Here is a 13,360-nt window from a genome sequence, read left to right as displayed (position 1 = left end):
TGGCATCCATGGCCTAACACCCATGCTATAGCTTATTTGGCCTAACAACTGGCCTATAGCAAACCCCACACTGGGATCTCCCTCCAGTGTCCCCACCCTGGGACCCACACTCCTGTGCCCTTGCACTGGTACCCTCACTCCAGTGCCTCATGTCAGGACCCTCACTCCTGTGTCCTCACACTGAGGCTCACAATCCCTGTGCCCTCACACTGGGCTCACAATCAAACCTACTTGGGGCTCCCAGCCCCTTGCTTTGTCACAAGCTCCCTGCCCATCTCTGGACCCTCTTGGTCTCCTCATACCCCACACTGGCCTCTCATTCCCTGCCCAACACTGTGCCTCAATCCCCTCACCCGTAGAGCTTCACACCCAGCTCCCTTTATGAATCTCAGGCCTACCTACAGACCTGAGCTCTGTCTCTGGCCCCTTTACATGACCAGGACCCTGCCTCAGGTTCCTCAAAGAAAACCTGGGCCCTTGCTTTGTTCTCAGGGTATACTCCCTTAGCCTTTCCCCTCCACGGAGTAACCCACAGGGCAGCAGGAACTGAGGCTTTCCGGCACCCCAAACTTACCCCTTACTAGGGAGACACAGGTATGGCATTTCCTGGAGACTGCCCTGCCACCTGCTGGAACACCATACCATCCAGCCCCAGCAGGGTGTAGTTTGAGGTCATGCCCCAGAACCAGGATCCTCCACCATCCCCATAGCTCCTGCCCTGTACCTCCAAGATGTTACATGAGCAGCAGCTCCAGCCAGGTGGTCTTTTTCTCCTGGCTGCTTGCAGCAAACTGCTGGCTCCAATGTTCAGGTCCTGTTCCTATAACAAACAGCTGGGCCCTGTTCCCATTCAGGCAGTTGTGCCTGACTGGGAGTGCAGCCACCTGAAGGCTTCTCTGCTGCTTGCCCCCTTGAGTAATAGAGTACAACTTGTGCTCTGTTGCAGAGATTAAACCACTGGAAGTTGCCATAACCCTCGACTAAATGTAATAGTAAGAATTAGTGTGTTTCTACATACTTAAGTAGTGTTAAGTGAAGTGTAAGTGTTAAATGAAGTATAAACAAGTATTGAAGACTTTGACTGGTCAGTCCAAAGCAATGACTAGGGAAGAATTGGAAGCCAGGGGCCAAAACTGATCTAACAAACCACTGATATACGGGTCTCAAAGAAGCAAGAGGAAGTAGGAGGGTAAAGCCAGGCAAATCTGCAACAGAAGTCTGGAAGACAGAAAATGGACTAAGTAAAAAAACCCAAGGCTGAATGGATTCAATCTTTGTTAATCTAAAATGCACAGATTGAAGTGATAAGCAAGTCAACAATCTTTCACTTCCAATTCTGGAAATGCAGCCATATGCCTGCAGTGGCTCAGGCCAGAAACCAGGACACTAGAGAACAATTCCTTGTTTGGCTGGAGCAGACAGCTTGGGCCAAGGCTAACCCAACCACCCTGTGAGATTATGGTGGAGGTGCAAAGCATCCTGGGATGCTGAGGGGCTGTGAGTTAACTTGAATATGAAGAGGATCTGGGACAGAAAGTCAATAAACTGATTTAACCTAAATCAATTAAATCTGATACTATGTTTTTCCACATTCATCTTAAATCAGTTTTGGTGGCTTATGTGCACTGAATTTCTGTTGTGTTACAGATTTGAACCGACTTCTGATCCCTTATACTGGTTTATGTGTAATTTCTGCCCCTAGCCATCAAGACAAGACCAGGCTTTGGGGTGGGGGAGGCATGGAGACAGTAGTTAAGGCATCCTACTTCCTTTTCAGAGGTGTGATTTAGAGTTCTACTCTGGACTCATACCAAAGGCCACTCCCATTCTAGCCCACTGTAAATCAGTATCTTGTTATTCAGGGCACCAAGGAGTCAAAGCTTGTTGGACATGATGTTAGTTATATCATTGCTGAGCCTCAACCACACTAAATCTATGGGCCACTAGACCTGGAAGGACCATTCCCCTTAGCAGAATTGATCACAATCTGGAGAAGATGTAGTAAGCTGGCAGTTTGCTTAACACCTGCCTCTGAGGAGTAAGTTTAGCTTTACAGTATTTTGATCTTAATCTGATTAAACCATCCAAATATATAGTTATACAGAAATACTGGTTCACTGGAACTTGCTCTTCACAAAAAGAAGCAAAGATAGAGACAGCAGATGAGGAATAACTACATCCTAACACAAAAATAATATATGCAATTTGGTAATGCTTCTGATCTTAGCAAGATTCACAAAAGGAGTAGGTATTTTCATGGGTAAAGAGAATAACCACAATCATATTAGGCAGGTTAACATGATTTTTTTTTAAGTTAACTTTATTCTTTATGCTTCAGAGAATCCCTGCCAAGTGCTGGTAGATTCCCCCAAGAGACAGATTTTTCTACTGGTGTACATTATGGTTTTTCTTGATTCTGCTTCAGAGGGATCTAATTCTTGCACTGTCTGAGAAAAGATAAAGAGGTGTCATTGTGAGCAAAATTGGGAATAAGGGTGACAGGGATCCTGATTTTCTCTGTTTAAAACTCCCATATTCTCTGGTTTAAAAAAAAGCCAAAATCCATGTTTCTATAAATCAAATGAAAAAAATGAAATATATATAGACATCAGTTGAACACAATGTCGAATGCTGTGTCAGCCTCCAAGGGGAAATCCGTGGTTTCCAATCTTTTTCTCCTTTAAATCAGCATCTCTGCACTGCAAAATGGTGGTAGCTTTAGTTAAAGCGGCCCTACTGCCGTTCTGAAGCATGGGGACATTGAAACATGAGAAACAGAAGCTACTGGAAGCACTCTAATTAGCATACTCCAGCAGCCTCCCTGCATGTCTTCAGGCACCCTGACATGCTATTTTTGGTTTTGGTTGGTTTCTGACCCTAAATTTTTATGGATTTTTCTGAGTATTTTTTAATGCATTCACTTTGCTCTGGGATAAAGTTACCCCTCTGAAAATGAGAAGCTATACTTTGGTATAAGACATATCAGTGAACTAGTTCTGTGTGTGGTCCCATACTCAATTTCATTTGGGGGTAGTAGAGTGCAAACCACTTCCCTACCACACTAATGACCAGTAACAACATCAACCACAGACAGGTAGTCAGCTCTTTACTGCAAAATTCTGAAGTAAATTCGTCCATAGTCCCTTGGATGTCAACATACTATATGATCATTCTTAATAGGTCTGTGGTACATCATCCACCATTTAGGTTGGTACCTTTATGATCCAGTGGCTTCTCAAATGAAGTGATGCATTATGAAGTCCAGATATGTATGATCTCTGTAGTAGGAATCCTGGTGTTCATTTTAGGCACAGGAAATTGTTTCTGAATAAATCTTAGTTTAAATTTATTTTTACTAACCCGTACATTTATACTTGTTCTGAAAACCCTGTAATCCATGAAGCAACAATACTCTCACACCCTTGACCAATACCACTTGGTGTCACATGCAGTACTTTATGTACGATTACTTATGATTTGAAAGAAAGAAAGAACACAATCAATATAAGCCTTATGTGTAAGCAAGTCATATTCAGGCAAATACACTTCAACCTGAACAATGGGATCTCAAAGTTTGTAAGCCAGGATGTTTCTTCTGACTCAGCAGGCCTTGCTGAAGTAAAAAGGATTGCAGGTGGATGTAAATGGATTTTATGTCAACATTTGAGGTGAGTGAACAGATTGCCAGCTTCACCCCAGGAAAATGCAGCAGTCTTTACTTAATTTCAAACTGGGTGTGGATTCCTTTAAAAAAATTATACAGAAATCTGATTGCTGGCAGCACCTGGCATCCACATGGTATTTTGAAAAGGGCAAAAATAGCAAACTGATGAGATTTCAGCTCATAGTGGCATAACAGAGTATGTATTTAGGAAAATGAGTCTGGACACCAGACAAGTAACTACAATAGAATTACCATATTGACACAGCAAAGAACTAGTATTCAGAACACCTGCAGTACAGTGGGTTCCCTACGCCCACTACTTTTAGCACTGATTAGAATCATACTTCACAAATACTTTTATGACCACAGTGACACCCCCCTCCACTCTACATTTAGAGATGTGAATTATTCAAATGGCAAAGTATTTGTAGACTACAAGAGAAAGAAAGAAAAAAACAGTAAATATCAATGAGTACATGGATAATATATCTTAACCTCATCACCATTGTTTGTCAATTACAAGGTAGCATAAACCCTAGCATTAGCATACTTAATGGAAAAATAGAAGGTACAAAAAGGAGTGATGTTGAAAAACTATAGTCAGTTTTTACTCATACCCAAATCCTCCTACTTCATGCTGTATCTTAGAGAAAAAGAGTGTCCTTCCAGTATCTTTGTTGCAGAACAGTGATCCACAATCCACCAGTAGGCAAACAGAAACCCTCACTCATAACAGGGAGAATCAGTTGTATGCCATCGTCCATTGTCTTGGCTACATGTTTCTAAATCAGCCTGGAGAATCACTGGGATCTTAAAATTGCAGATTTAAAGTTGTAACTGAAACAGTTAAGATAAAAAATACAACAGAAATGAATATATGTAGAAAGTAGTTTTGCTGACTATCACAGTTTATTACTGGGCACATAACATTCTATTTATTTATTTTTCAAGACCAACTTCCAATCAAGCATATTTCAATTTTCTCACCATTTTTGACTTTTCTTTATAGGCCACACCACCCTCCTTATATCTAGGAACCTGTAGAAGGTAAAATATCTTCCAGCTTCTGCCAATTCTATTTTTTTATTGAAATAAACTGTTCCCCTAGTGAGGCATGCATGACAAAAATCTGAAAAAAGCAGGACCTTGCAGTAGTCAAATGGCCCAAAGAAGCCTATCTCCCTTGGATGCCACACCAGATATACAGAAGCAGTGACTGTCCATAGACTTCCTGGTCCCTTCAGCTTGGCTAAGTGACTAGCATGGCTATATTGCTATTAGCTTCCCCATAGCTTCTGTATGAACACAATGATGATGCTGGACACTGCTATGTTGTGACTGTTCTCATTAGGTAGTTTGGTAAGTTGTTGCAAAAGTGTGTGTTTGCCTCCAACAATCTTCTACACACTGTTCCTTTCTCCTCAATTCATACTCTTTATTGGTTTATTTCCTTCTCAGGTATCACACAAAGGACATTTTGAAAGCTCTTTGGTTGAATGGAAGCAGACAATTTACTATGTCACGTTCCTAGAGTGCAAACCTTGGGTTTTATTTCCATGGTATTAAGGCTATTTTACATTGGGAGTTGGACTAGATGACCTCCTGAGGTCCCTTCCAATCCTAAAATGTCAATGATTCTATGAATAGCAGCAAGGGAGCTAGTGTCACCACTCACACTGTGTGGCAGACAATTTTCATACCAGGGTGTGTATTAATGAGATTCTCTTTTATGGCCCTTTGCTAGGCACAATTCTTTATTTTTTTTAAAAACACTCACTCCTTATGGAACATCATAGTTCCCTTAACAGTTGTGACAAACTGAAAAGGTCTTGCATCTCAGACAGGAACACGCTCTTTTCTAAACTATGGTCATGTCTTAATTTGCCACTGGAGACCAGCAATATACTGAGTGCACTGAGCCAGGTTGCAGCAGCCCTGGCTGGCAGGGGGCCCTAAGGTTGGCCTGTCAGCCCAGTGTTGTTCTGACTCAGTTCAATTGGTGGGGAGAGGCTGGCTGGGACACGAAGGAACTTCAGGATGGAGCTAGCTGGAAGGCAGCCCTTGCACTGAAACACCTTCATGCCCCAACCAGCTGCATCAGCATCTACATGTGCACAAAAAAAATCTGCAGCATGATAGGACTTGTAAATACAAGCCCTTCCCCACTGTGGAGTTTATTAATTTTGAGTGCACTAATAGGGGTGCATGTGTAGATACTGAGACATTTACTGTGCAGTTAGTTAGTCAACTGCAAAATAAACATTGTATGTAGACAAACCCTGTGCCTTTTAATTACCTTGTCTCAGGGAGGTTTTGACAGGGAGCAGTCTCAGTTGGTACTCCCTTTCAATTAGCCACAAACTAAGTGATATTATCCCCTACTTTTAAGGCCATTTCTTCAGTTCTGCCATAATATGCATGGTTAGGACTATCTGAGCTCAACACAGACTGCCTTCCTTTCCTGCTTAGCACTAGATTCAGACACATAAGGCATTTATACACATGTTCCAGGAGTGGGGATGCGGGGGGAGCTTTAATTAGAGCAGCTCCAAGAGTTCCTCTAATTAAAGCACCTGGAGCATTATGTGTATCAGAGTCCCCGTGCTGACAAATGGCAGTGGGGGCACTATAACTAAAGCTCATTGAATGAGCTTTAGTTAAAGTGCCCTGACTGCCATTTTTCAGTGAGGGGATGCTGATAGACATGACGCTGGAGTCTGCTAGAGCTCAGCAATTTCTACACTCCAGCAGTCTTAATTAATTGAGTCTGCTCTGACACACTGTAATTACAGTGCGTCAGATCAGCCTTCCTGCACCTTTATAGGCACCCATAGAGCATGTAAGTGATGTAAGCTTAACATAACTGATGCCATTTTTTTCCCCTGAAATGAACACCATGAGCTGCAAGTGAAATACACACAGAGGCAATGTAAACAACTGCTGTAGGCAAAAAAATGTAGACAGCTGCAAAATACAGGAAAACAAGTTAGAATAGAGAAGCAAAACAAACCCAAGGATAGCTCCCCAGGTGAGAAGTAAATTCAGAAGAAAAGGCTGAGGGTGACAGAGGGTAAATGAGGAAAGAACTGTGCTAAAAGGTAATGGGTGAGGATCTATAACATGACCATATATGGAATATACAGAAGAGGGCTGTAAAAGGATATAAAAGCCTACGGAAATTTAAGTTTGGGGATCTGTCACTGAGCAAGAGGGTACCACACCAGTCAAAATGGGCACCCGGATACCATGATGACACCTAGTTAACAGAGTCATCATGCATCATTTGGAAGGCCTACATAAGAATATGTTTACAAACTGTTTGGGGTTTTGCTTAAGTAGTGGTATTGCTTGTGTGTTTAATACATTTGGATATGAGAATGGAATGGTATTACTGATCATGTTATTCTTGTCACACCACCCTTTAGTCAAATTTAAGTGTAACTGGACTGATTTTTATAGAAAGTGCTGTTTATCTAGATCAATGAACTTCAATAAAATGGGATTATCTTACTTATTTCACTTACAAAGTTAAATGATACTATTCTCTGTATTTAAGGAGTTCATAAGCAGGGCCATTCAAGTGAATCACCACAAGAACATTTCATTCTAAAGCCCAAGGATAAAGCTCTGAGAAGTAGAGGGTCTGTGTGATTTGGTGAAAGAGATTTCTGTGGGCCTGGAAATGGTTTAAGGTTTTTATGAAACTTACAACAAAAAAGAGGTTGATATTTATCCTAGTTAAGCCCAAACACTGAAAGTATGGCAGAGATCAATAGAATTAGTTCATAATGGTAGCAATTATTTTAAGAAATAATCAGAAAGCTCTGCAAAGAACATGCACACCTGGTAAAGCTAAAAGATTTATAACAAAAGAGGAGCGATTTAAAACGATAACAAGAAGAACAAAATGTAGCATTTACTTTTCACTCTCTATTGGAAGAGAATATATTCACAGTCTCAAACTGAGAGAAAAAGTTACTCAAAAATTATGATGGGGAATTGACATGGGGGAAAGAAATATTAAGGAAAGAACTTGGATAGTCTTTTTATTTAAAAAAAATACAGTAGATAATCATGTCTCAGACACAGATAATTGTGATTAGTCTGGAATGAATTGCATGTCTCCAGTTATATGTAGCAGGTCATAATAAATATATCATTATGGTTGTAATCTTATCCTCCAATTACTTTGTCAACTACACTTTTTTGCATCCCTTGCTATCTTATACTATTTTTTTTATTTAGATTCTAAGATTATTGAGAGAAGGACTTGACATTTTTATCTGTATGGTAAGATTTCTAAATGTCTTTTACATTATGTGTCTAGCCCCATTGACTTCAATGAGATTGATATCAGGCCCTATAGAAATTATAAAAATAATTAAGGTACAATTAAGAGAAATTCCAAGCTGTCACAAAGCAGTAGACATACAGAGCTCTCAGGATATAGCAATAGTCTGAAACACTAGACACTGTGTTAATAAAATATTAATATTTTGCATCTACTGTATATACTACAAACTTTCATAAATATAACTCTACCACTTTTCTTAAGCAAGCAAGCTAAGAATCACCCTCTCCATTCCCCCCGCCCTTCTCTCCTGGGTCCCTGAAATGCAAATACATTTGAGTGGAACACAACCGTTTCCAAAGGCACAGTAATACTATGCAACAGACAGACAGAAAGAGAAGAATGATATTCAGTTAAAATGGCCAAGGGGACTCAGCTATCAATAATGTAATTGAATTGAACCCATTGTTACAAACATTGCAATTAGATTTTTAGTTTTTAAAAGCGATCGTGACCTGTCTTTTAGTTGATGTGAAAGACAGTATAATGAGCACAACTACTCTTGACACTGTGCTGGGTCAGTGCAAATTTACAAGGAAGAATATCACCTGTGGAAACACTCTGCAGTGTTCTATATATTCTTAGGATGTCTCCCATTCTGATTTTCATCCAGTCCAACCTTGCATTTTATAGGTCACATGATAGCAAGCTCTAGGGAGAAAGAATCATTTTTCCATTTTGTGTTTTCACTTTGCCTCACACAGTGGGGTCCAACTCCTGATTGCATCTTCTAAGTAAATAGTAACAATCCAAATATTTCCAACAAAAACTGATATGGTTGTACAGACACTGATGTTACACAGTGATATCCTTAATTGGGTCCTTTGAAAAAAGATTTAAATAGCAACCCTGTAGCACAGAATATAGATAGGAAGAGATTAAGCAGTTTCAAGACACAAGATGAAACATCTGGTATACAACATCCTTGAGTAGAAACAGAAATCAAATTATGAGAAGATTTCAACCAAGTTCAGACACAAGAGACAACAGAGAATGTAAGAACAGGAAATGTGTTAGAAAAGTAAAAAATGAATACTTGAGCAAACACTGGAGGACCAGGGAGCTGTTAAAATCAGATATGTTCAGGGAGATCTACACAAGAACAACAAGAAAGCTGGAAAGAAGCTGAAGGTCACAGATGTGTAAAAAGGAAATCATACAAGAAATTTGTAGCAACCTTTACCATCCGTCAACTTCAATTCCCCCAAAATTAAAAAAATACAATAAAAAAAATCATGCATTGGCAACCTGAATGCAAGGGTGATGGGGAAAGAGCTTTGTTTTGCAGAGACAGTATTGACATATAGCTTGATCCTGTATTCCTTTTATATTGAGTGTCCTATATTCCTTTTGAGTAGAGAATAGCTCTGAGAAGACAATTATTGCCCTTAATTCTCAACTTTGTGAAGGATTGTGTTAAGGATTCCCCAGTCCTTTTGTACTCTGGTTCAGTCTACAGCATGTCGTGAGAAGAAAGCGCAGCAGCCATCAGGAAGTCTATAGATTATTTTTGCCCCAAGTTTCCAGAGCCTTTTTGAAAACCAAAGCATTAAAAAAAACCAAATCACTAAAGAAGCCCACTATTCTTTCAACTACCTCTTCTTATAATAATATATACATTGTATATAATAGTATTACCTATATCTAAAATGTAAATTATATAACTATAATGCATTGTAGTTATAGGCAATACTATTATACACACACATACACACGCACATGCACACACATTTACATTATATATATATACACACATATATATACATATATATATATGCAAATTTTATATATAATGCAAATTTTCATTGAAAAATACCCTTCCTGCTTTGCCAAGAGTTATTTTATACATATATTTTCAGAAACTGCTCTCTTTTTAATATTGCTCCTGCTTTGCCAAGAGTTATTTTATACATATATTTTCAGAAACTGCTCTCTTTTTGATACTGCTTTGTATTTTCTATATACAATTACTTTGAACTTTTTAATTTAATTTTTTTTTCAAATCAAAATATGAAACTGTGAATACTAGTAAAACTAGAATACTTTTGAATATAGAGTGAAATTCTGGCCCCAGTGAAATCAATTGGAAAAAATCCATTTCCATCAATGTTAATGGGGCAAGAATTTCAGCTGCAGTTTTCAAAGGACCCTAAAAAGTTATAAATCTGCTTTTAGGCTCTTCAGGAAACCACCACATGCAGAGTACTTGAAGGAAATTGACATTAGAGAAGCCAATTTTCCAATCCAAGCTTTTCTTCCAGGTAGTTTAAATTCAAATTTAATGCTTTTTTCTTATTTTTTTCTGAAGACAATTTAGGGATCACCTGTTTCTAGGGTGAACTGGAAATTTCCACATTCATACTAAAGCTTTACTTATAAGACTCAGGTATATCACATTACATATATCCTCTTAAATATACCTTTATTTTTAAGTTCAGTTTTATATATCCTTCAAATCAATTTACCTGTTGTACTGCCTGCTTACAATAGCAACATTTTTATTGATATACAATGCTATATATCTTGTAGATGTTTTTATTCTTCTGACCTTTTTTTTATATTGACTCATAACCTTGAAGCTATGGGCTCAGATTTGTAGATGTATAGAAAGATTGTTGTCACTCCACAGTAACATAAAACCTATTACAGCATAGTAGAAAGATGTTCTGTCCTGTGAAATATTATGAGGTTTTTGAAAAATCCAAAGTAGACTAAAAGTCATAGTACCTGAGGAGCTATACATCTGCCTGACCTCCAAAAAAGTACCTTGAAGAGTTAGACAGCCTGGGTGCATCCACACATGCAGCAGCTCAAATAGGAATGACACAAATTTGTGCCGGGGATTTTTGCTTCAGAGCACGTGCCTGGACATGCACTTTTGTGTGAGGCAAGTTGTGCCACTTGGGGCAAAGTAGCCCTGCCCAGCTCCTCACAGATCTGCAGCCAGGGAGAACTAGAGTCTGGGGCCGACACCTGTTCTGGCCCCAGCAGTATAAAAATCTGCACTGGCAAGCAGCTCAGGGAGTGTCTGAGGCCCATCCAGTTGGTATCTGGAGACACTATCCCTTGTGCCAGCTGGACTGCTGAAGCAGCCTTAACCTGGGATGGCCCCTGCACCCTCTACCCACTGCAGCAGCCTGGCAGTGGGGGCTGCTCCCTGGCTCTGACCTGCTTCCACCTGTAACAGCGTCCACCCTCTTGGACCTGCAACCCCATGGCTTCATGCCTGCCAGACTCGGATGGGGTGCCCCAGCTCTGCCATCTGGGCAGCTATCACCCAGAATATATGCTCCTTGCAGTGGCCCACTTTGAACTGTCAATGCATGTCCCCTTGGCCCCAAATGGCCAAGAGATCAGCCACCTCTTTCCAGTGTGCTAACCCTGGACAGGCTTCTCTGTACAGGTCTTGCCACTTGTCTCACCAACAGAGATCCTGGTGTTCCCTCTTTAAAAATTGCAATTACTTTGATAGGAAACCCACATTCTCTCATTAAAATACCCAAAATAGTGTTCTTCCACTATTAAAATGAAATACCACTATATATAAAGAGATGAGTTGGGCAATGTTTTATTGAAATATTTACAAGTGTAAAGCAATTTGGAAGCCTACCAGCCCCACTATCATCATAATAAAATGGATTCTAAATATCTATACAGATTGGCATTTACTTTTGGGGGGTTTGTCATAGAAAAATCAGAACTGCCCCATCCCCCTTCACTCATTAGGATGTGCGGTGCTGAGCAGCAATGATATGCCAGTGCCATGCCCCTGCCCTTGCACTCTCAACCCACAGCCCACCCCTGCCCCCTTGTTCCCTCACTCTTGACCCACAGTCCTTGCCTCCCCCCGCTAGCTCCCTTCTTGCCGCAGCTCTGTCCCAGAACCAGGACATGAGTCTAGCTGCAGCTGTCCCACCCACTGCTTTGTGGCTCTGAGCAGTGCCATCCCTCTGTTCCCTGCCCCACGCTGTACCTGGAAAGCCCTTGGCTGGGGATCAGGGACAGATCTGGGCCCTTTCCTCCCAGGCCAGCCTCTCCCTGGACAGGCTGCTCTAGGGAGCCGGGGGGGGGGGGGGCTCTAAGCCTGGCTCTGGCAGCCTCTCCTACCCAGAGTGCTCCCCCACCCTTGACCCCCATCTTTCTCACACACCCCACTGCCATTGCCACCCCTCCCCCCAGCCCTTCACACCCCCCTAGTGGCTCCTGGGACCAGGAGCTCCCCCAGGCTGGAGTTGCATGTCCCAGCACTGGTGTGGGCATGGAGCAGGGCTGCAGTGTGGCAGTTGGCCCTGCAGCCACAGCTCCCACCAGCAGGTCCCATCCCACCCCATGTGGCTGGCAGGGCATGCAGAGTGTGAGATTTGTGGGGGGATGTGGGATTTTGGGGAAGGGGTATGGGGGTGGGGTTTGTGCGGGGGGTTGGGGAGTTTATGGGAGTGAGGTTTGGGGGGCTATGGGGCTTGTGCAGGGGTTTGGGTTTGTGGCTAGGTATGTGAGTGTGGGATTTGTGGGGGTGGCTTGAGGGTGTGTTTTTTGTCAGTGGATTGTGGGGGGGCTGTGTGGGGGGGGTTGCTCAGGAGGGATGGGTCCCCTGCCTCCCCACAGGATGTAGCCCCCACCACAGGACATGGACTGCCCCCACTTCTGCAGGGCCCACAGCTCTGCCCACAGGGCCACAGCTCCCCCAACAGGCCACCACCCCCCACAGGGCCACAGCCCCCCCTCACCAGCTCACAGCCCTCCCCCTGCAGAAGCAGCCACCATAGGGGCACTCAGGGCCCTCCTGGCACACTCCCCCACCATGGCACAGGGCAACACAGCTTGGCTCCGGCCACCTGGCACCTGGCACTGCCTGTACCACATTGCAAGGGCCTGGCCCAGCTTGGCAAGGGGCTATCCACATTCAGGCAGCTCTGGGCTGCTTGGGTTGTCACCTAGAGACCAGTGCCACTAGCAGGGCCTGCCTGTTGCATAGGGCTGGGTCCTGCCTCCATGGAACCAGCCTGGACCAATGGCACATAGGGCCCATGCAGGCAGGAACTGTCCCGGCATGATATGCGATCCCTGTGAGCAGCACTGGGCCCCAGGTAATAGTCCCAGTGGCCCAGAGCTGCCACATGTGCATGGTGTCAATACTGATTGCCGATTTTTCAGAAGGCGTATCGGATGAAACCAATCTGATTTCTGATATGCAACCTGGCAGCTTGAAGAGTAGTGTCCGACTGGTAAGTCTGTTGTGGTGGAAGGGGAGAGGAGAGGGGGAGGCACGGTGGAGGAAGATCAAGGCCCCTGCGGTGAGGGAGCAAGTGGGGCTGGGGCAGGGGTTGGCGTAGGTGCTGCCCAGT

This window comes from Alligator mississippiensis, chromosome 1 (genome assembly GCF_030867095.1).
Source record: "Alligator mississippiensis isolate rAllMis1 chromosome 1, rAllMis1, whole genome shotgun sequence".
Classification (NCBI taxonomy): domain Eukaryota; kingdom Metazoa; phylum Chordata; order Crocodylia; family Alligatoridae; genus Alligator; species Alligator mississippiensis.
Note: the sequence above shows the minus strand (reverse complement) of the source record.